A 22880-nucleotide genomic window follows, 5' to 3' on the forward strand; every position below is an offset into this window, starting at 1 on the left:
TTAAATGTTATATCTATCAAATGTTAATGTTCTATGTTTGCTAATATTCACTTATGTGATCGTATGATTTATTAAGCTTCTCTTCTATGATAGTTGTCATCCTTGTTTAATTGAGATCATAAATTTTTTATATGTATGAGGATGAATTTTGATAATATTTTATAACCCTACATTGTTCATATTTTGCACATATTTAATATTTTTGCTTAAAATCCTAATATCACAAAAGGTATATAATATACATTATGTTTTGTTTGCGTATATTTAAAGGATTTGGAAAGTACTTCTTAAAAGATTTTGTCAACTTTTTTAAAGTTCTAAACAATCTACAACCACAATCTGCACCCCCCCCCCCCCCCCAATATTACAAATAAGTTGAATTAAAGGGGGGGTGGTTTCTCGTTTGTTTATTACTTAAAATCAGGTAGACTTAGATTATAATGGGTAACCCAACAGAGCTATATGCACAGGGGAAAAAAATTACCACCTCTCTTAATTTCTATTGTTAAAAAAAATAACAGCGTTGGGTTTCATTGATCGATAGGTGATTTGAGGAATAGCATCCAACAATCTGCAGCCACACAGTACTTATTAAAGACACATAGCAGCCTCAAAATGGCAGCTTATCAACCAATATTTGAAACCCATTATCCTATCCTTGAATATTTTCTTTGTGGATACATTGTACATTGCTAAGTGGTCATTAACCATATCTAAGTGTACTTTAAAACCAGCTGATAATTGCCAATACTTCGCATTATTTTTGCCAAACTATTAACAAGAATATTGACATAGATAAGCAAACAAAATTATAATACAATTTGTAGCGCAGCTACTATCTGATAAAGAATGTCTGTACGTCCGTCTGTCGCTTTTAAACACGTAAACTAGCCACAACCCCATTTTTTAAAATTTAATTGCACAAAATACACGAGGAAAATAACGCAAGCTGTCATTTTTACTGTATAATACACTAATGTTATCTTCCAATATCTCCCCTTCCGTTAGTACTTAAATTCTTTACAAAATAAATATCACAATCCCAGCATTATGGTTTTAAAACTTTTTGTTCATGTTGCTGTTCAGTTATTGCAATTCATCAGATAAATTTGCCTAACAAGAATCAAATATTTTCATAACACACAATTTTGTTAAGATTACTAAAACAATGCTTAGCAATACAAGTTTACAAAAATGCTGAATCACAGGGAATATCCTGAACCCCCCCCCCCCCAAAAAAAAATGCATATTTTATAATTACTTTAAAACTCTGCAAGTATGTATATTCGAACTAGAATTTCACTTTCAAAATTATAACCATGTTTCAATATTTCATCTACTATCCTATTGTTTAAATGTAAATTGTTTTATAATCTTAAAGTAGCGACTTAACCCCCGGGGCCGGGCTTTATACATGAAATAATGGTTGCCTAACCTCTTTAGAAAACAGCCAGAAAAAAAACATGACGTCACAAGCACAACACAGCCTTTAAACAGGTTAAACCTAGCACCACCTTGTTCCCTGGAATTGGATGAAGAATATACATAGATTGATATTATGACAGGGAAAGAATTGTCGTCAATTTAGGTTGCTATTTTCCCTGTCATTTATTATTGGTCAGGTGGTTTATACAGTAGGCGGAGAAGGATGGTGTAAAGGAGTATGATGGGGGGATCGTTATTTAAGCCCGCTACAAGTTTCACTTTCTTAGTAATCTGTTGTTGTAAGATCCAAGTTATATTAAATCCATTTCCCTGGCTAAAAACTGAAAACAGGTTCTAGATATCAGCAAGGTGACAAGGTCAGGGCAGACAACCAGGGAGGAAGGGAGGGGACATTGGACTGTAAATTATACTGGTACCCAAAGTTTTTTTTCACAAGGTCTCTTATTCGTTAACTGAAATTTTTTGTCACTCTATTAAATCCTATTAGCAGAGTCCAAACTTTTAATGAATAAGTTTAATCTACATAAGAGGTAATTATATTTGGGGATGTCATCATTTTATCGTCCATAGTCTTATTCCTCGAAATCCCTGAAGAAAAGATAGTGTAAATGTGAACCACTCCTTACTAACTGCAATCAGCAGGGATCTAAAGGGATAAGACAATAGCCGATCAATCGATGTCCATCCCTAATGATAGTACACTAAATTAATCCATTTGTAGATAACAATTAGTGGTTGAAACGTTTAAACACTCAACTTCATTAACTAACAAATCTAAATTTAATTAAAGTACCCAAAGTTATTAAGCCAAAGAATAAGAAATTAGTGGTTGAAACGTTTAAACACTCAACTTCATGAACTAACAAATCTAAATTTAATTAAAGTACCCAAAGTTATTAAGCCAAAGAATAAGAAACCGTTATTATAAAACTTTGGGGACTAGTGCTATGTCCTCTCCCTCCCTGAACTGTAAAACTGAGTGGGCGTATCTTTATTTCAACGAGCATCAAATACAAAGAAAAAAGAGCATGATTAATAGTTTTTCCTTAAAATTAAAATAAAGCTATACGGAAAAACAAAACATAGATCTGTTTATATAGGGTTTTTCGATTCGGTAATCCTGTTAAGCTACGTGCCACTAGAACTTCTAGGGGCGTAGCCGGCAATTATTTTTAAGTGGAGAAAAATGACACAACTAAAATTGCAAATAGGGGCGTAGCCACTAGTTTCTAATAATAACTAGATTTTACGGTTTCAATTGACAATGGTTTTTGTACTAGTTTTATCAGTTTAAGCTAGAATATCGCGTAGTTTAATTCGGATAGGACAAGTTATTAATAGTACAAAGAAAGAAAAATCTATCAAGAAAAACAAAATTGATTTGAGCTTGTAGCTATATAGATTTTATTGATCACTATACTTAGTCTTTAACAAAGACAATTATGACAAAATAATGGATTTATTATTACTTTGATCCACCCTATCCCCTCCCCTAGATATACCACACTTTTCTGGGATCTTGCTGAGTCAAGTATCAACTGTTGGGAATATCAAAGGATGACTCCATGCAAAATTTGAGCCGGATCCGGCCAAAACCGGCCGTGAATTTTATGAAAAACCGTTTTTTTCCGGTTTTTAGGGGGTATCTGTAAATCGATTCAGCTGGAGCAAAACCGGTTAGAGGTACAAAAAATTTTACTTCACATGAAATTTAGCCAATGCAATTGCCTACAAAAATGTACTTCATCATCATCTTGATTGGACAACTCTGTCCCCTCCTAAATGTCCATTAAAACCTCGGAAACGGTAAAAATCGCCAAAAATCACGCCTTCGGCGGCAAATAACGGCTAAACGGTCAGCCGGAGGCGAATGAAACATAAATAAAGAAATGTCTGTATTAAAAAGTTGTTCAACATCAAAGAGATGCTTGAAGTCTCTAAAACGACTCCTTCCCCTCCTTTAAGGGGAAAAACTGAAAAAACGTGATTTTTAAAAGTATGCCCACTTCGTGGGTGTGGGGGGCACTGAACCCGTCACCCCAGGGTCACCAAATATAAAGTCTAGGCGGCCCACAATGCTGAATTTTCACCAAGTGAAAGTCTTGTGTCATTATCTCTTATGAGAAAAGAGTTATTAATTAATTAAAATTTCAAATTGTGATTTTTTGATGGATTTCTTTGATGAAATGACAGGCCGGTCAATTTTTAGGCCATTTTTTGCGGTTTTTGGGCCGTCACGCCCAAACGGTTTGAGATAATCTCACGGGACCTTTTGCCCAACCTAAGTCTGGTTATTTGTGAGGTCTAGGAAAAAAAAACAGACTTACGCAAAAGATTATAATTATAATCTTTACACAGAAAAATGGCACGAGGTGAGGGTTTGAGGGGGCAAAATGAGCCGACCAGCGATTTTTGACGGCGCGCAGCGACGTCGTGCTTCATCCAATCCGGGATTTTTTTTTCTTAGACCTTACTAATAACCAGACTTAGGTTGGGCAAAAGGTCCCGTGAGATTATCTCAAACCGTTTGGGCGTGACGGCCCAAAAACCGCAAAAAATGGCCTAAAAATTGACCGGCCTGTCATTTAGTCAAAGAAATCCATCAAAAAATCACAATTTGAAATTTTAATTAATTAATAACTCTTTTCTCATAAGAGATAATGACACAAGACTTTCACTTGGTGAAAATTCAGCATTGTGGGCCGCCTAGACTTTATATTTGGTGACCCTGGGGTGACGGGTTCAGTGCCCCCCACACCCACGAAGTGGGCATACTTTTAAAAATCACGTTTTTTCAGTTTTTCCCCTTAAAGGAGGGGAAGGAGTCGTTTTAGAGACTTCAAGCATCTCTTTGATGTTGAACAACTTTTTAAAGCAGACATTTCTTTATTTATGTTTCATTCGCCTCCGGCTGACCGTTTAGCCGTTATTTGCCGCCGAAGGCGTGATTTTTGGCGATTTTTACCGTTTTCGAGGTTTTAATGGACATTTAGGAGGGGAAAGAGTTGTCCAATCAAGATGATGATGAAGTACATTTTTGTAGGCAATTGCATTGGCTAAATTTCATGTGAAGTAAAATTTTTTGTACCTCTAACCGGTTTTGCTCCAGCTGAATCGATTTACAGATACCCCCTAAAAACCGGAAAAAAACGGTTTTTCATAAAATTCACGGCCGGTTTTGGCCGGATCCGGCTCAAATTTTGCATGGAGTCATCCTTTGATATTCCCAACAGTTGATACTTGACTCAGCAAGATCCCAGAAAAGTGTGGTATATCTACCCTCCCCCTCCTATTGAATAAATGAATTCAACTGACCAATAAATGACAGTAAAAATAGCAAACAAATTTGACAACAATTTTTCCCTGTCAAAATATCCACGTATGTTCTACATCAATTGAAAATATATAATGCAGGAAAAACAATTTTCTGAAATACTTTTTAAGTTGGCATTACACAAAGACAACTTCCTAAAAACTAGAGAAAAATTCTCTAAAACAAGGGATCTTAAGGGAAAAGATTATAGATGATAAATTAAAGTAAATCTCCGAAAAGATTAACAAAAATGCTAGTTTGTACCAACCAATCAAGATTCAATTCGAGCACTCAACGATTTAAAGCAAACTAATGACATGTACTTAAACTTTGAGCATCAGTATAATTTACAGTTTTATGTCCCCACTTTTCTTACTTATGTAAAAACGGACGCCAGTTTAAACATAAGGACATGAACAACTAAATAACTGATTTTTAACAATCTGGCAAGACAAAATTATTAAGTAGCTGCGCTCCCAAAAAAAACTGTTATTAAATTACATCATATGCCTTGACACAAATAATATACTCGGTAACGGGGACTTTGTGTTGTTTGTTAATACAGTAATACAGTTTTGTTTTATACAATTGTTTCAATTATTTATTGGTTTAATAAATTACAGGTCCTTATTTTGGAATGCTTATCTCTATGTTGTCTAGAAAGGTAGATACATTAACATTGCTTTAAACAAACATTTTTTATACATGTAGAATTCAAATATGAATTTAAATATCAGGGCTCTGAAGGGATAAGATAATGGCCGATATTCCCAATGATGATATACGGAATTACGAATGCAATTAGTCAAAATATAATACAAGTCCCAAAAGTTGTAAAAGCAACGAATAAGAAAACGTTATTATAAAACTTTGTGGACCAGTGTTAATAAACAGCCCAATGTTCCCTTCCTCCCTGAGAGCTAGATTTCTAATTAATCTCTGTATCTATAACCTAAGTTAGTTGTATGTATGTATAAGCTGGATAGACATGCTATTAAAGTAGCATACCTATCTGATTTGAAATGATTGGAATATTTATTTATGACATTAAATGGGCGGGGTACTTGCAGTGTGGGTATATTTTGCTGTTAGACACTGTAAAAATGCTTAAATTAAGCTTCTTTAAATGTCCATCCCCAATGATGATACACGAAATTAATTCTTCTATAGATTGAAATTAGTGGTTAAAACGTTTAGACACTCAACTTAATGAACAAATCAATCAACACAGATTAAGCCGAATAATAAGTAACAATGACAAATTATTGAAGCTAAGTTTAAGCTAATATTGCTTTAAAATGTTTCTTTACAGTATGCTCACAAAGGATCAGTTATGTTTTGTTATGATATGCAAGATAAAAATCGTTGTAACTACTTTTTTAGCTTTTAGTTTCATTACGCGTAAAAAATGAGTAAAAGATGGTTATGCAATAATTAGATAGGTGTATAGAAACAAGGATGATATAAACTATAGGTACGTAGCGAGGCACAAAGAAACATGGATGGGCAGACAGACAAAATAAAGTATACAGCAGATGTTAAAATGTCATAATAAAGAAAAGGAATAATAGAGAAATATGCAAAAATCCTAAAGATCACAAACCATGTATAAAAGAAGTATTTCTTTAAAAGCAAGTACAACAAACAGGCGAACAATGTAAAAGAATATGTCAGAGAAAATTTCAGATGTTTATCTTTAATACTAGCTTAGAGAATCACATTTCCCCCATTGCGAAATCGACTGACTGACGAACAGAAGGACAAAGTGAATTATAGTTTAGATTCGCTACTAAAAAGTAAGAGAATGTATGTCAGTCTTACTTGAACAATCTTGTTCATTAAAATGTACTATCTGTAGATGTTTTTATCCTTTTTTTATCACAGATCTTTTATAAAGTAGTTCAAAATTAAAATAATAGTCTTTGTAATAATGAATTTTCAAATATTTAAGTAGTTGGGAACTAATTTTAAGATTATTTGACTCTTAGGTAACTAAATACAATTTTAAAACTCTCAAAAATTTTAGAAAACCAGTGCTCGACATCTTAATTAAGTTAAACTTTTTAGTTACACAACAACAGCTAAGATAGACTTGCAGCCGCCAAAAAACAAAAGTCGCCAAATGTCAATATCAAGATAAAAATGGGCGGCTGCCTATAGCTAAGAATATTCAATATTGACAATATTCATTAAGCAGCATCGCTGCAAAATAAACACTATGCAAACAAATGAAGCATGATTTTATAAACAAGTTATTAGTAAAAAAATGTATTAAAAATTTATTAACAAATCAACAGAAAATATGCAATTAAATTGAATTTATAATTAACGAATTTTCTCTTGTTTTTAATTGAATGTCTTTACTTTGCTTATTATGAACAATAGTTTCCTTGTTTATGATGAAAATGAACAATTTTACAGTACATTTGTCGCTGGCCTAGAGGTACTTTGGCAGGCAAAATCATTTATCAAAATTAAAAGAAAATTAAACCTATTCAAAAGTTTTATTGTGTTCCATTTTCATGCATATAAATTATGTAAAATTATATATTTATTATTATTATAGTATTTTGCACCTTTTAAGTAGGACAGCTACTCTATAACTAGTTTAGGTCCGTCACTTTAATACGTCATAGAAGCAACAAAAAGAGCAGTCGTTGATGTCATAATCAGTATACTTATTTTAAGTCTTATTTTCTTAAAAATTATTCTAGCTTATCACCTTGCTTGCTACTATAGGAAATACATAATTGCATTTTTTTGCATATTTAACGGCTTTCAAAAAATTTTATTTTGACGTAATATATTTTAATTTTTAAATTTAAATTATTTTAACAATAAGAATAAAAAGTAGGAAATCACTACCATACCGATTTATAACAATTAATAAATAAATCACTTAAATAAAGTCACAGATGTAGGCTAATAAATATAAAACTAGCAAAATATTGCGTATATTTTGCGTTAAAAAGGAATAAGGACAATAAAACTGAAAAGAAAAAAATAGGGCATATTATCAAAATATTTTAAAAAGTCTCCTAAAAAATTCTTCATAACATTACTATATTTTCATATTTAATAGCTGCTATAAATTATGCTTTTCAGTCCGCATGTCCTTGTCCTTTTGGCGCGAATTTAACTGTGTATATTATAAAACAGGTGGATGCTAACTAAACTAAAGACATGGGGGCCTTAGTTCAAAATACTGGAAGCGAAAGATGAATATTTGGTCCATTTCAAAGGTCTACAAATTACAATAACATCACAGTTGAATAACAGACTATTATTAACTGTTGTTGAACTGTAATTTTAAGAAGTTTAATGATACTAGAAACAGCATTGAATAGGCGATAGCCTGATATCTAGTTGCCGAAAGTGTACGCAGTTTCCTGGGTGTTTCCTCATCCTCGCTCAATATTTACTACTAGCTACAAATCTTCAAACTTCCCTTAAAAAAATCAAAATTTGAATGTGTAAACGATTTATACAATATACATTATAAATTTGAATTTTTTAAATTTTGATTTTTTTTTTTTGAAGTTTGAAGCTTTTTTAGCTAGTAGTAAATATTGAGCTAGGATGAGGAAACACTCAGGAAACTGCGTACACTTTCGGCAACTAGATATCAGGCTATCTGAATAGGCCGGTGCGCGCTAAATGTTCAGGATTTAAAGTATAGATAAATTAGTTTTTATCCTAAGTGTCACTCGATGTTAAAAGTTCTCTTAAATTGATATTTAATGATAGTAATAGTAGGAGGATTGCCTTAGTGCTAAATAGGCGCAACTCAATACCACGCACAGTTAGGACTTCCAGACAAAGGTCTTGCAATCAAAGGGTTGGTTGTCAGCAAAAGTTTAGATATTAATGACTTGGAGCCTACTAAAATAATCAAGCTTTACGTTTTAATCATCCGCTTTAGAATTATTTATCATGTCTTAAGAGTTCAACCATGGATTTCTCTGGAAAAAAAACACGCTTGTATCGCTGTAAAACCACGAAAATAGTTGTTAGGAAAGAAAAAGGATATGTCAAGTTTTATTTCTAATAATTAAGGATACATACCTATATATGACTTAACCTTTTTATATTGGTTTTAATCAAATACTTTTCATAATCCCTGAAAAAAAAATCATACATATGGGGTCCTTAACATTTTATAACCCCCCTCCCCCAAAATTCCGCAAGCCCCAATAAGCCCCCAGGAGGGAAAAGCAAGAGGCCCTGTGTGGTAAACCTTTTTAACAATCAACGTTAGATAGATAAAAGTTGATACTAAAGTCTACTTGTAGATAAAATTACATAATGTTTCAAGCTAATAAAGACTGGGTTTATGACTAACTATTTATATTTAATAACCTTAGGAATCACATAACTGTAACCAATTTCAAACCAACACACATACACACACATTTCTACATATGACTTCAGAGGCATTTTATATCGCGTGCATTACACACACACACACACACACACACACACACACACACACACACACAATATCATACACGTAAAGATAGATATGTTCATAATAAACTTATGTAAATTTTAGGATTTTTGACAAACATTTACAAAAATAGATTAAAACCGTAGTTACTTTATAATTATGTTTCTTTTAAATATGTTTAAAAATTAAAAATAAAAATTGTTTGGTCCTACAAACAAAAAAAGGTATTTTATTAACAATTTGTATCCAATTAAAGTCCTCGTTAATGATTTTTTACCCGCCTTTTTTTCTTTACTTGGTGAACCTTGTTTCTTTTCCGTTCAGAAATATAAAAAGACTGTTATGTAGAGATATAGACAAACATGGACCGTATTATCATGTTTGTTACGCACATTTAGCGTCAAACAGACATGAATGTACGCACTTCATGCGTACGCACCCCCATACATATTTGAATTTCCGCGTCATGAACTTAAGTCCTGCGTCAATGCGTAAAAATAAAAACTTTTCAGTTAACCCCTACCCATTAAAAGAATCTTATCAATTGCGTAAAAATGCGTAAGCAAAAAAGCTCTTGCTATGGAAACAAAATAGCTTTGAAGCATCTCTGAATATTCTATAATAGGAAAGGGTTAAAAAAAGGTCCTGATACCGGTTTAGCAAACATTCTCTTTTTAGGATAACTTTACAAGAATTTTAACAATACATACAACAGCGATTGGACATTTTTAGCGATTTTAACAAAAATTCAATTCAATTTGAATTATTTATGACAAACAAAAACTATTTTTATTTATTAGGCTGTAATTGATACCAACAAAGAAAAGGACTTGTATATTTAAAATAAATATAACCTCCTATAAAATTGTAGAGAATAGTAAAGTCCAAAGACACCCGTAATTTTTGTTGGGCTTATATAAGTACAGTACGCATTCGCTAGCAATTTTAATGGCACAGCTACCCTATAATTTTATTTTGTCCGCACGGACAATGGGCCTGCAACTAAGTGGTTTTAATCTACTTGAATCATGTTATCATCTAGTTAATAAATGCTTTATTTAGCTTAAAAGATTAGATTTAAGATGATATTGTGTATTTTCAATCACACTAACATTATCAGATTAAAGTAGCAAAATGTCCAATTAATAGTCTATACATTATATACTATAAACAATTCAATGTATTATCACTTCTATTACAACATTAGAGTAAAAAAGGGTTAACTAACTGTATCTCCCCATCGCAACCACCTTGTGCAACCCTTCTATTGGGTCAATGAAAATCAACCAATGGTGTCGCTTATATTAACACAGCCAAGTAGCAGAAAATACTTCAGAAGCAGACGAAAGAGGTCTTTGAAAAAGGAAGGGAGGTAGTTGCCTGTATATACATCTTTAGTATAGATCTGTTATTACAACACATTCCCTTCCCCCTATTTCTAACTTTAAATCTATAACGATTATGTCCATATGAAGCGAAACTGTTTAAATGATACCTAAGCTAAGAATTAGGAACATGAAAAAATAAGTCCCTATTTATCCTAACTAAACTTATAGAAGCAACATAATTAAAATTTTAAAAAAGGAGGGACATTTTTGTAATATTGAATATTGCCAAAATTACTACTGAAAAGGTTTAATCATTAGAAAGTAAGTTGAAAAACATATGAAATCAAATTACTTTACATTTAGTAAGAATTAAAATTTGACCTAGTTAAAAACTTCTAATTATTTTATAAAACGTATTTTAATTCAGATTTATAATAATAAATTAATATAAATTATAAAACTTTAAGAAGATTATTGTTTTAAATAACTTGTTAATTGAAGATTTTACTCAAAACACAAATAAAAATAAGTTTTTCTGAACCTTTTTAAGAATAATAGCAACTAATACGGTTTTTTTACAAAGAAGGGTTTTTCTCTGAACCTAAGCTTTTTATTGACACATTTTTAGTCTTAAGAGATAAGACAATAAACGATAAATGAATGTACAGCCATTTTGATTATAAACAAAATTATCCCCTCTGTAGATTAAAACTTTTGATCAAAAAGTTTGGACACTACTAGTTTGGAACAAACCAATCACAATTCAATAAAAGTACCCAAAGTTAGAAAGTACCCAAAGTTGGAAGTACATTTTCACTGTATTCACTTCCAAAGGCCCAAGTTTTCTGAGCGTAAACTACGATACTAAATTATTATGTAAAATACAGGAATTTTATTTTTTGTAAATCCCCGAAATGGTAAAAACCCGAAATCAATAAAAGAAAGTTATTTTTTTTTCGCCCTTTAAATGTATCAACAAATGACAAAAAGTATTAATAAAAACTTAATATATTACAGGGTTCGGCAGCCGCAGCTACGTTGAGCAGCAAACGTAGCTATCAAGTTAGAATTTTAGAATCTGCAACTGTAAAAAAGTCAACTATCAGCAGCCATTTAAAAGTCTTATTTCATATATTCCTGACCCGAGCCGCTAACCCCCCCCCCCCCTTTGCTTTCAATTTAAAAATGCAGCTGCCGAGCCCTGCTAAATACAAGATACAAATGTCATAGAACTAGGTTATTATACGTATACTACAAGACAAGACACTTTTTACTAAGTTACTTTTTACGTACTTTCAAATCAAGGTTAGGAAAACAATAGTCTTTATACTTAATCCTTAAATGAAACACAGTTTTTATCACTTAAAAACGTACTATTTACACTGTTATTTTCTTTTCAACCAGACAATTAATTTGTAGCAAATAAAAGATGTTAAGATGCTTTTCAAACTTTAAAAAAATAAAAACTGACCTATATCTTACTTAGCAACTAAGAAATTATCATTTTTATTATACATGTTTATTGTATAGGGTAAAAAACTATAATAATACATCAACTGCGTTCTAAAAGTTTGAACAAAAATATATTTTTTTTTCTTTCACATATCTATAGTGTATAATTGTAGATGAATTACTGATGGTAAATCCACTAGGTAAAACACGTGTATGTGTTATTTCACATATTGGTGAAATACATATGAAATAAATCTGACGCAACTTTTGCGTAATGGTCACTATTCAGGATTCAAGAAAGTTCTAGAAATATAAAGATAATAAAAGTCTTTCACAGTATAAAAGTACGGGGGTCGATAGTGGAAATGTGTGATTCATACTAAAAGGAACGACACCTTTACGTCCTTTTGTACTTGAGGAGCGAAGTTACTCTATAATAGTAATATGCAATAGTTATGTTAGTTTTTTAGCAAAAAAATACCAAATTAAGATCTTAATTTAGTTTAATTCCTTTTTGAAAATCTATGTTTTTGCTGAGCAACTTGTGAAAAAATCATTCTTGGTGAACTTTCTAAATTATTATTTTGTAAAATCAATATATAATCGAAAAGGAGTAATGCTATTAGATATTTATATTAGATATCTTTGCCTCAAAATAGTACTTTGTTATAAGGTAAAGTGTCCCGATTATACTTATTTTTAGTAGATAAGCTACCTTATAAATAAGAGATGTAAGTCCGTCCTTACAGTTGCTAATCGATGGCAGCTTGTAAACTATACAAGATATTATTGTTATTCATCGTAACGGGTTAATAAAACTGGCATTAATTTTATTTTTTTTATTTAAATATTCATGGAAAATTATATGGTGCTTTACATGATTTTTCAGTAAAATAATACTAATAAAAGAACTCTATAATAAAAATCTATTTTAATGATATAAAAAGAGGGAATATATATGATTATAATAGGTTTAGTCAAGTGTAGAAAAACACTTTATGTTAATTTAATTAAAAGCATTACTACATTAGGTATAATTTAATTAGAATCGAACTTTTTTTAAAATTTTACAACCTTTTCCTATAAGTCCCATAGTGCTTATTAAGTAATTAACTTTTTTGGGCCAAGGAAATCCCCTAATCTTCTGATATTGCAACAGTGGAAACAGTTTTTAACGTCTTTAGTAAATACGTGATTTGGGAGGAGTTTCAAACCCTTCATCTCTTAGACAGCATACTTTCTCTGGACATATCTATCCTTGCTTTTTAAAACACCAATATTAACGTAATAGATTTAATCAAGCGATCAAAGTTGTTATTCAAAATCTATTCAATAGTTTATTATGTTTATTTAAAATACGTAAGAAAGTTTTCAGTAAAAAAGAAGGATATGGTAATTTTTAGAAGCGAAGCTTCTCCATAAATGTGTAGGCTCTTCAGTCATTTCATCTAAGTTACGTAAAATATTTATATGTTTCTTGTTAAAAGCACATTTTCTAAAGAAACCCGTATCCCCTTAAGTAGCTAAAAATTAGTTTTGGTGAATTATTTGTGCAAACATGTTGAGAGATTTTTTGCAATAATTTTTCTGTTCAATTATATAACGATACTTTCAACATAATTATCTTGAGGCAATTATCTTATATTTAGGCTTTTTGGAGATATAGTTTTAAGAAACAGGGGCAATTATGTCCATTAATAGCGTAGCAATAACATGCTAAATACAGGTTTTATGATAGAATATCACATATAAAACTTTAAATTTTCGATTTTTTCATTTTACCATCTATGGAAAACCGTCCCTAATACGATAATATAATAGTAATTTAATTATCCAATCTTATTAAAAAAATATGTCCGTGTGGATATTAAGATGAAAATTGACAAGATTAAAACCAGTTTTGTTAAACCCTAGAGACCGAAGGCCCGGGCCAAAAAAATGGTATTAATTTTAGGATTTTTCAGTAATAATGATAACCAGTTCTAATCCTACGGATATTAATCGGTTTCAAAGTTATACTTTACTGGGATAACTATTATAAACTTACAATGTAAAGTGAAAGGTAGCAACAAGATTGAATAAGGAAATGAACAGAAAAAAAACCAATCCAGGAAATGACCTGACCCCTAAAAAAACACCCTCCCGGAAAATTTGAAGAAATGGTACCAGGCAGAATAATATTATATGCATTCGGGATACAGGGATGGACATATGGAAGAAAATCTTATCTTCCCACAATTCCTGTGGATAAAACTTAACTATGCTCATACTGAATTTTGGTAGAAAGTAGGGTTAAGAGTCAATTTTTCTCTTTCACATGTGTTACAAGCTATTGAAATAGATAAAGTTAAGCAAAAAATCTCTCAAATCGCTGAAATGACTTGCAATGCTTTTCATGGAAGCTTTACAGAAAAGATATAAAAAAAAAGATAAATAATAGTGTTATTAATTTTAATTTGTACTCAAATACAACTTCATTTCTCCCCAAAAGAGATTCTTGTACAAATAAAAATAAACTTTGACCCCAAAATGACATTAAAAATCTCCCATTTTGTTGATGCTTAATTTTTTTTCTAAAAAAATTGCATGCTGGAAAGGGATAAATATTCTAAAAACATACAAACTTGGCCGAAAAAAAACTGTACAGAAGGCATTGCATTAATCATTTTCTTGAAAGTACAAATAATATTACAACTACAACGATTGTTGATATAATAACAGCAAAAAAAGTCTTCTCAATAAAGGTTTGGTAGAATAGTTAAATTGTATTTGGTTTAGTCTATATTTTTGACTATTTTGAATATTTGTCTTCGTGGCCCTAGATTGCATGTATAATATAACTGGGAACTAGGATTATGAAACCAGATTAACCTGTGCAAAAATATCCAGGGTTACAGGGTTAGGACAATGGACGGCAAATCAATCTTAAACCTTCCTTTGGTAGATAGTAAATATTTAGTCGAAGATAAATGGATGTAGATTAATTGAATTAAAATTGCCTCTTACACCCTGTAAAATATCAGATATATAATAGATAACATCATTTTAAAATTATTTTCACTTATCTTTATGAAACAAGGAAACTTATGTTCATAAATAGCAAAGAAATAACAAGTTGATAACATTGATAATAAAACAGAAAAGTAAAAGAATTAAAAAAACATTCCTGTTATTGAATATGATTTTCTTTACATAGCGCATTTACTTTTGGGCCATCTATAATTGCAAGTTAATAAAAAAATAAGTTTAAGAGTGGCCGCGCTCCCAAATTATGGAGTACATCAACATACATTTTTAAGTAAACCATAAGCTAACTAGTTAGATAGGCAAGTAGATAAAAATTAAGATCCCTTATCCCAAATAACAATTTTGCAAAGTAAAAAATATTGAGCAAAGGTGAATTGAACAACAGATAGACAGAATTGAGGATCTTATACTATATTCTAGTACAGATTTTTAAAAAATCAGTTATCTAAAGAAATAGGACAATGGCTGATAAATTGATTTACATCCCCAATAACGATTAACAGAATTACCCCTTCTAAAGATTACCATTAGTGGTTGAAACCTTAGGACACCCAACTTAATGAAACAACTAATAAAAATTCAATAAAAGTCTCCAAATTTTTCGAGCCAACTAATAAAAAAACGTTATTATAAAACGTTGGAAACTAGCATAATAAACAGCCAAATGTCCTCTTCCTTCCCTGTATAATTTTTATGCAACATTTTAAGAAACTTAAGTATACAATTTGCCCCTACTTAATAAGAAAGTCTATTGATGAGAAAAAAAGGATTAATCCTTCCACTTAAAAGAAAATTCAGAACTTATTATGTAATAATATAAAGCAGAAAAGGTACGGAAAATAAGAGACAAAATTTAAACAAACCATTGAATTCATTTTTCGATTTTAAACAATCCATAGTCAATTTTGAAGTTAGTATATATTGTTTCTGTGGAGTAAAAGTAACTATTTACTTAGAAAGTTTAGTAATTCGTAACAGCTATAGGTACTATTTCAAGATAAATTTAACTAAAAAGTAATGTATATATCAAATCAATTTTTAAAAAGTATCATAATATTGAATTTTTTTTCTTTTTTCTAAATAATTCACTATTTTTTTGCCATAAATGTAAAATCACTTATTAAAAATCTTCTAGTGTGGGTGTGTGTAAAGTCACAAACAACCAAGTTATAACTGAGAGCCGCGGGGCGAATAAAAAATCACAAAATAGTGTTATTAAAGAGAGAAGAGGGAGAGAGTTTGTAAGAAGGCGAGCCTTGGCAGAGAGAGAAAGAGAAGAGAGACTCTGTTATATAAATACGCTCACTTCGATGGTCGGTTTAAATACAGAGAGAAGGCCCCCTGAGCTAATAAGAAGGTAGATAGATAGATAGGTAGGTAGGTCATAGGATATAGGAAATTGTAAATAAAATAACAGCTGCGCCAATAACATTTATGGATTCTATTTTTGAAGAGGCTTGAAAAAGCTAAAATTAACCTAAAACCTTTCAAAGAATTAAATCTAAAAAGACTAAAACTAGGATCTATATGAAGTTTCCCAAAAGTGAAGAACTCAATCGGTTCAGTAATTTTCGCAATCATCAGCTACAGACAATGACCTAAGAGAAAGTTCGTAAGATGTGTGCTTTAAAATAATGCAGCTATTACATTTTTAAAAAATTAAAAAATTTAAAAAGTATTATACACTAAAAATAAAATCTTTCAATAAAACTAAATGCAAAGATTTTTTATCAGTGTTGTCAATAAATTACGGAAAAATACAATCATAGTAGATTTTATTTCAAACAATTAAGGTTTAAAAATTGGCCAATAACCAAGCTATCCCTTTTTCCCTGGGTAGGTGGGAAAAGATAGGACCGATCCCCTACCCCGGAAGGGGTATAGCAGGGTGTTGAACTAAAACCAAAAGCGCAGGTCTACAAAAATTCTACTGTCACAGTATAAATCAGTCAGATACAGTGTTGATACTTTACTGTAACACTCATGGATGAAAGGACCTCTAAAACCCCACGCCAAAGTGAACAACCTAGAAAAGAGCTGGGCAGCACAGAAAAAGGGTGCGTTAACCCCTTATAATATGTGCGTTTTCTGAATAAGTGAGTGTGTGTGTATGTATATGAGTGTTTTTAGACGACAACAGCTATAAAAAATATTTTATAGTCTGCGTTATAAGGAATCCGCTTGGAAGTTCTTGGAGACAATTCTTTTAAATCCAGCCCACAAAACAAAAAAAAATCCTTATATAAAAGTAACAGAATATGTGTCTGTCTGTACCAAAATATCTTGCCAACTGCTGTACCGATATGGTTCTCCTAAACACTGAAGCTTCTCATAGATCCTGGGAAGGTTATTAGTTATTTTGTGGCATGGGTCCCTTAAAGAGAAATTAACCCTCCAACCAAAAATTTTTTTTCATAAAAACTAAATTTAAAGTCAAAGGGGGTTTATGACTTCTTGCGTCCCCCTCCCCCCCTTCCAAACCTTAAATGCATCTACTAGAGGCGTAGCCGCTTGTATATAATGATTAAGCATTTAACTCATGACGTAAAAATGTATTATCAATATTGTTAAAAAATGACATTTCTCTTAATGACAGAAAATTTTGGATTAGACTATCCTTCGAAGTAATAAAATAATGATTAGATTTTAAATGTTTATTTAGAATTTATTCCATTTTATATATATGTTAAGTAGTTAGTAAGAAACGAGATTAATTTCAATCAAACTTTATGAAAAAATTACTAAATTTTTTACATCTAAGTTAATCTATATTCTATAATATAAAGTAGTAAGCTTTAACTGATTTTCCTTTACAGTGAAGCTTCTAATAGGTCCCGGAATGGTTTTAGGATATTTATTTTTTTTAAAATCTGGGTATGGTTTTCGCTATTTTTTTGCCCTTCCATATCCCTTTTAATATAAAGCCCCTGGAAGCTAAGGACGCAGCAACTAGTAATAAAAAAAACTACGAAAAGTTTAAATAATGAAATTATATTCAAAATTTCCATTTTAACTCGCATATGCAAGCAATTTAAATATTGCTAAATTTACGATTCTAAAATCATTAAATATTATTTGGAAGATTTTTTTATTATTCTTATGGAAAATAACATAACTATCTAAAAGCTTATTATAGTTGCAAATTATGTTGTTATTAATGCAACAAAAGGCTTTATATCCAGGAATCTAAAGGAATAAGACAATAGCCGTTAACTTGATGTAAATCCCTTATATGGTGATACAAAAATAACCCCTTCATTACATTTTAATTAGTGGTTGAATTGAAACGTTGGGTACTAAAACTAACCAACCAATCCATATTCAATAACAGTCCTAAAAGTTGTTCACATGAATAAGAAAACCTATGTATACAACTTTGGGGTCAAGTGTAATAATCAGCCCAATGTCCCCTCCAACCTGATATATTTAAAAAATTGAAAATCAATATAAATATAATATTTTTAAGTTTTCTCCAATCATTGAAATCGTTCGACATATAAAATCTTCTAGATTTAATAAATTCTAGTATTGATTGATCCTACTGTTTGCTGAGAAATTTTGCCCGTCTTTGACAATGAATTTAAATGGAAATTGCGTATATGTTAATTTATACGCCATTGCCCTTTCCCTCCCTACTTATCCTACTCCTAGTATACATGAGAACAAAAACAGTAGATTTATCATGTCAAGAGAAAAAATTCATCCACAGTGGATATTGAATATACGTGGATAAATTGACAGGCAAAAATTTTTCTTCAATTTAGCTAATATGGACCTCATTTATTGCTCAAATCGTCATGGAGTAGAAGGGGAGGGGATGGGGGGTATCGTAAATTAGTATTACTTTATCAGAGTACATGAAAATCTAGTGCAACATCCATTAAATAATATATCGATTGGCATATACAAACTCACAAACAAACGCACACAAAAAGCGCTCGCACAAACGCTGCGCGTAAAGAGCGCAAAGTGAAACTTTGTGAAAGCTTTGCAAACCATCCCAGTCATTTCATGGGACAGGGATATTCTTTCTTAGGGAAAAAGTTTTATTTAATAACTGAAGATAAAAATTTTATGTTCTAAAAACCTCTAAATTTTTAACCTTATGATTTTTAAAATCCACCAATGAAACAAAAACAAGGAATCATTTTTTTAGGATATTTCTTCCTTCCTAAGCCGTTTTGTCAGCTTTCAAATTTACAGCAAACATAGGCGTCCAAGGGGGGGGGTAATGGGCCATTTGGCACCCCCAAAATTTTGTGAACAATACCCCCCCCAAAAAAAAATTACCCCTACCTTGGGGGTGCCGTAGGCACCCCCAACGATTTTGGGGGGGGTATTTACCCCCCCCAAACCATTTTGGGGGGGTAAATACTCCCCCCAAAATAGAAAATCTTTAACAAAAAAAATTTTTGCGCGCTTCGCGCGCATTTTTAATACTAAATTTTTTATAAAATTTAAATTACCCCCCCCAAAAATTTTACCCCGGGGGTAAATTTGGGGGGGGTAAACAAATTTTACCCCTGCCAACAGATTTCAGGGGGGGTAATTACCCCCCCCAAGCAAATTTTACCCCCGGGGTAAAAATTTTGGGGGGGGTAAAAAAAATTTGCGGCGCGCTTCGCGCGCCATTTTACCCCCCCCAAAACCAAATTACCCCCCCCTTAAAAAAATTTTACCCCCCCCAAAATAAAAAGCTTGGACGCCCCTGACAGCAAACCTTTTTTTGCAAAAAAAAACCGATGCATAAGAAAAGGAATTATCTTCCAGAAGAGAGGGGTAATTCGATGGCGCAAAAACTAACAAGGTTTAATTTTTGTTAATTGATTCCAAACTATTCAACTTATAATTTTATCTGAAGAATGAGTATAATTTGATATTATGATCCAGGAAACCATTGGACCGCTGAGGAAAACTTTGTATTAGCCATGGCCAAGATTTAGATATTTCAGAAAATTAGTCTTAAGACTTGTTTTAAGAATAATGTTCCTTATCAGAAGGGGAATGAATACTTGTACAGAAGAAAAACCTTATCAGATTTCACTTTACTTTAATCAAATGATTGATACCACACTGTAAAAAGTAACTGTCTTTTTGTCTGTAGATTTCTTTGCTACTTAAGACCTCTTAAATGGCCAAATTGATTAGGAAGGGCTGTACTATATTTAATATTACTTAAATTAAATAGAAATTTAATACTCTAAATTTCATAATTTTCGTGCGTGTATTTTGTATAAAAATAGCTAACATGACCTAACCATGATTATTAGCAAGAATGGAGGGATAGTTTAATGGATAATACATTGATATCCTTCTTTTTATCTGGGTATAAACTTTGTTATGGGTAATCATTAATACATTTCTTATTTGTAAAAGGGTATAAGTATGTGTCCTAATAATAGAAATAACCTAAATATACCAATTTTTTTGATAATCCATCCTTTAATTGTGTAAAGATAACTAAAGAGAGAAGAGGGTCCCCAAAGTTAAATAATTAAGTTTTCTTAACCGTTGGATTAATAAATCTGGGGACTTACGCGAATTTTAATTGGTTGATTCATTAAGTTGAGTGTTCAATCGTTTCAACCACTAATTTTAATCTACAGAAGAGGTAATTTTTTTTGTATCACCATTGGGTATGTACTTCAATTTATCAGCTAATGTCCTATCCCTTTAGATCCCTGGAAGGTAACCCTATTGACCCTACTTTCTTATTTCTTCCTTTTCTCTTCCTAAACTTTCCCCATAATATCTACCAACTAAAATTGGGTAACTAACAGGTATTCATGGTTAAGACGATGGTGATTAAATAATCTTTACACGAACTATTAACTGTAAAGTACTACGTACTTTAATAAAGTACCTCAAGTTATTGAGCAAACAAATTAGATAACGTGGGTATAAAACCTAACATACCAGTATAATTATAATTATAAGTGCAATTGTCCCTTCCTTCCTAACTAAAATGCATGCAATAATCTAAGAAAACCAATGACTAGCGTAATAAACAGTCCAATGCCACCTCCCTCCCTCATTGTATTAGCTAATATAAAAAACTTTTTGTATGTGAAAATATGCGATAGTGAAGACACACCCTAATGCAAAGCAAAGGAAAAAACAAAACGAAAACTCCCTTTACTCATTTCCTTAATCGCGTCAATATATAGACTAAGATACAGAATTATAATCTATAAGTAGGAAGTATTAATGTCTGTCTGTTCCACTAACTGCTGTACTTGATTCAGTGAAGACTCATATATAACCTTGATAGGTTTTATGCCAGTTTTTTAAATTGCTCATAAGGCTGAATTAAGATATCATTATACCAGAGTTGTGGATCCGGATCCGTAAGGATCCGCACTTTTTTGAGTCCAAGGATCCGGATCCGGATCCTTGGACTCAAAAAAATGAGGAAAAAATGGAAAATCTACCTAAATTTATAAAAATAGTCACTTACAAAGACATTCTCGTGATGAGAGCCAATCTTTAAGGTTTAGGTTCAGACTTAAAAATTAAAAGTATTTTTGACTTCGAGAAACAAATATTTTTTGAAATATTTTTGACCAAATTTGGAGGATCCGGATCCGCATACAATCAATGCGGATCCACAACACTGCATTATACTAAGGGATAAAGCAATGGACGATAAATTGATTTACATACGCAATAATGATAAATTTGACATTGCTGACCAACCAAGTTGACTTTTATTGTTTATAAACTTTGGGAATAATTTACAGTCCAATGTCAACTTTCTCAATGGATTTCAGTCGTCATTAAAGTTAAAGAAAATTTTATAAAATCGTTATTTAAAAAATCTTTAAAATCTTTTTCGTATTCATTCGAATCCGGTGGATAGGAACCGGTTCTCATCCATACGAAAAAACTATGTCTAGCATCGTATTATAAACCGCTTTCTACAAATATAGAAATGTACAATCATAAGATTAAAACCAGTTTTTTAGCCCGTGCCTTCGGCACCTCTGGGCTAAAAAAAAACTGGTTTTAATATAATAATTGTACATTCTATATCCACGGAATGCGGTTTATAATACAAAAACAAAATCTACTACATTAACGAATAAATAGATAGAAATTCATTTATTGCAATTAGGAGGGTAGAAATGTCCCATCTATTGTCCTATCCAAGATTAAATCACACATCTATGGAGTAGCTTCACTTAAAAACTGAAGCCAACGACCTTTCTCTACATAAAAAAAGTGCATGATTTAAAAAGGGTGGTGTCTGAAACTTATTATTTCAACAGTGAAACATTTTTAACAATTTATTTTTTACGTAATTTAAATTATTTCTTTCATGGATTTCTTTATTGAAGATAATTTTTAATAACAATAGGTTAGTACAAATGTTGTTAACAGAAAAAAATTGTACAATTCTAATATTTTAAAGAGATAAAAAATTACCATCGTTTTATTTATGAATTTTTCTTTGTAAACTTCCCAAATTGATTTATTTTGCACGATAAGAAGCTTTTTTTTCGGAATGATTACCTCTGTTATAATAGACAGGAAAAAGCGAGGCATAATTATAGCTTAAAACTTTACAAAGCCTAGGGAGGGATAGGACATTGGACTGTTAATTATACTGGTACCCAAGGTTTTATATCTTATAATCGTTGGTCTTAAAATTTGGTTGGTTTAGTTACCAAACCTTGATTTTTATATAAATCTGTTATTTTGTTTATCATCATTGTGGATGAACATCAATTTATCTACCATTGTCTTATCCCTTTAGATCCCTGACTAAACCAGACCTAAAATTATAGTGTTAGGGATTATTTGCGCAGGATTAATGGTATTTTTTATCAGTAACAAAATTTTCAAATAAAATTGAAGACGTATCTAA

General features: G+C 31.3%; 1 protein-coding gene across 1 annotated transcript in view; it reads right to left on the minus strand.

The window, feature by feature from the left end:
* Positions 1-22880, minus strand: part of LOC145319233 (uncharacterized) — a 70817-nt gene that overhangs the window by 4012 nt on the left and 43925 nt on the right. The gene's annotated exons all lie outside the window — the stretch shown is intronic.

Source organism: Acartia tonsa, chromosome 1 (genome assembly GCF_053477335.1).
Source record: "Acartia tonsa isolate MP-2025a chromosome 1, ASM5347733v1, whole genome shotgun sequence".
Lineage (NCBI taxonomy): Eukaryota > Metazoa > Arthropoda > Copepoda > Calanoida > Acartiidae > Acartia > Acartia tonsa.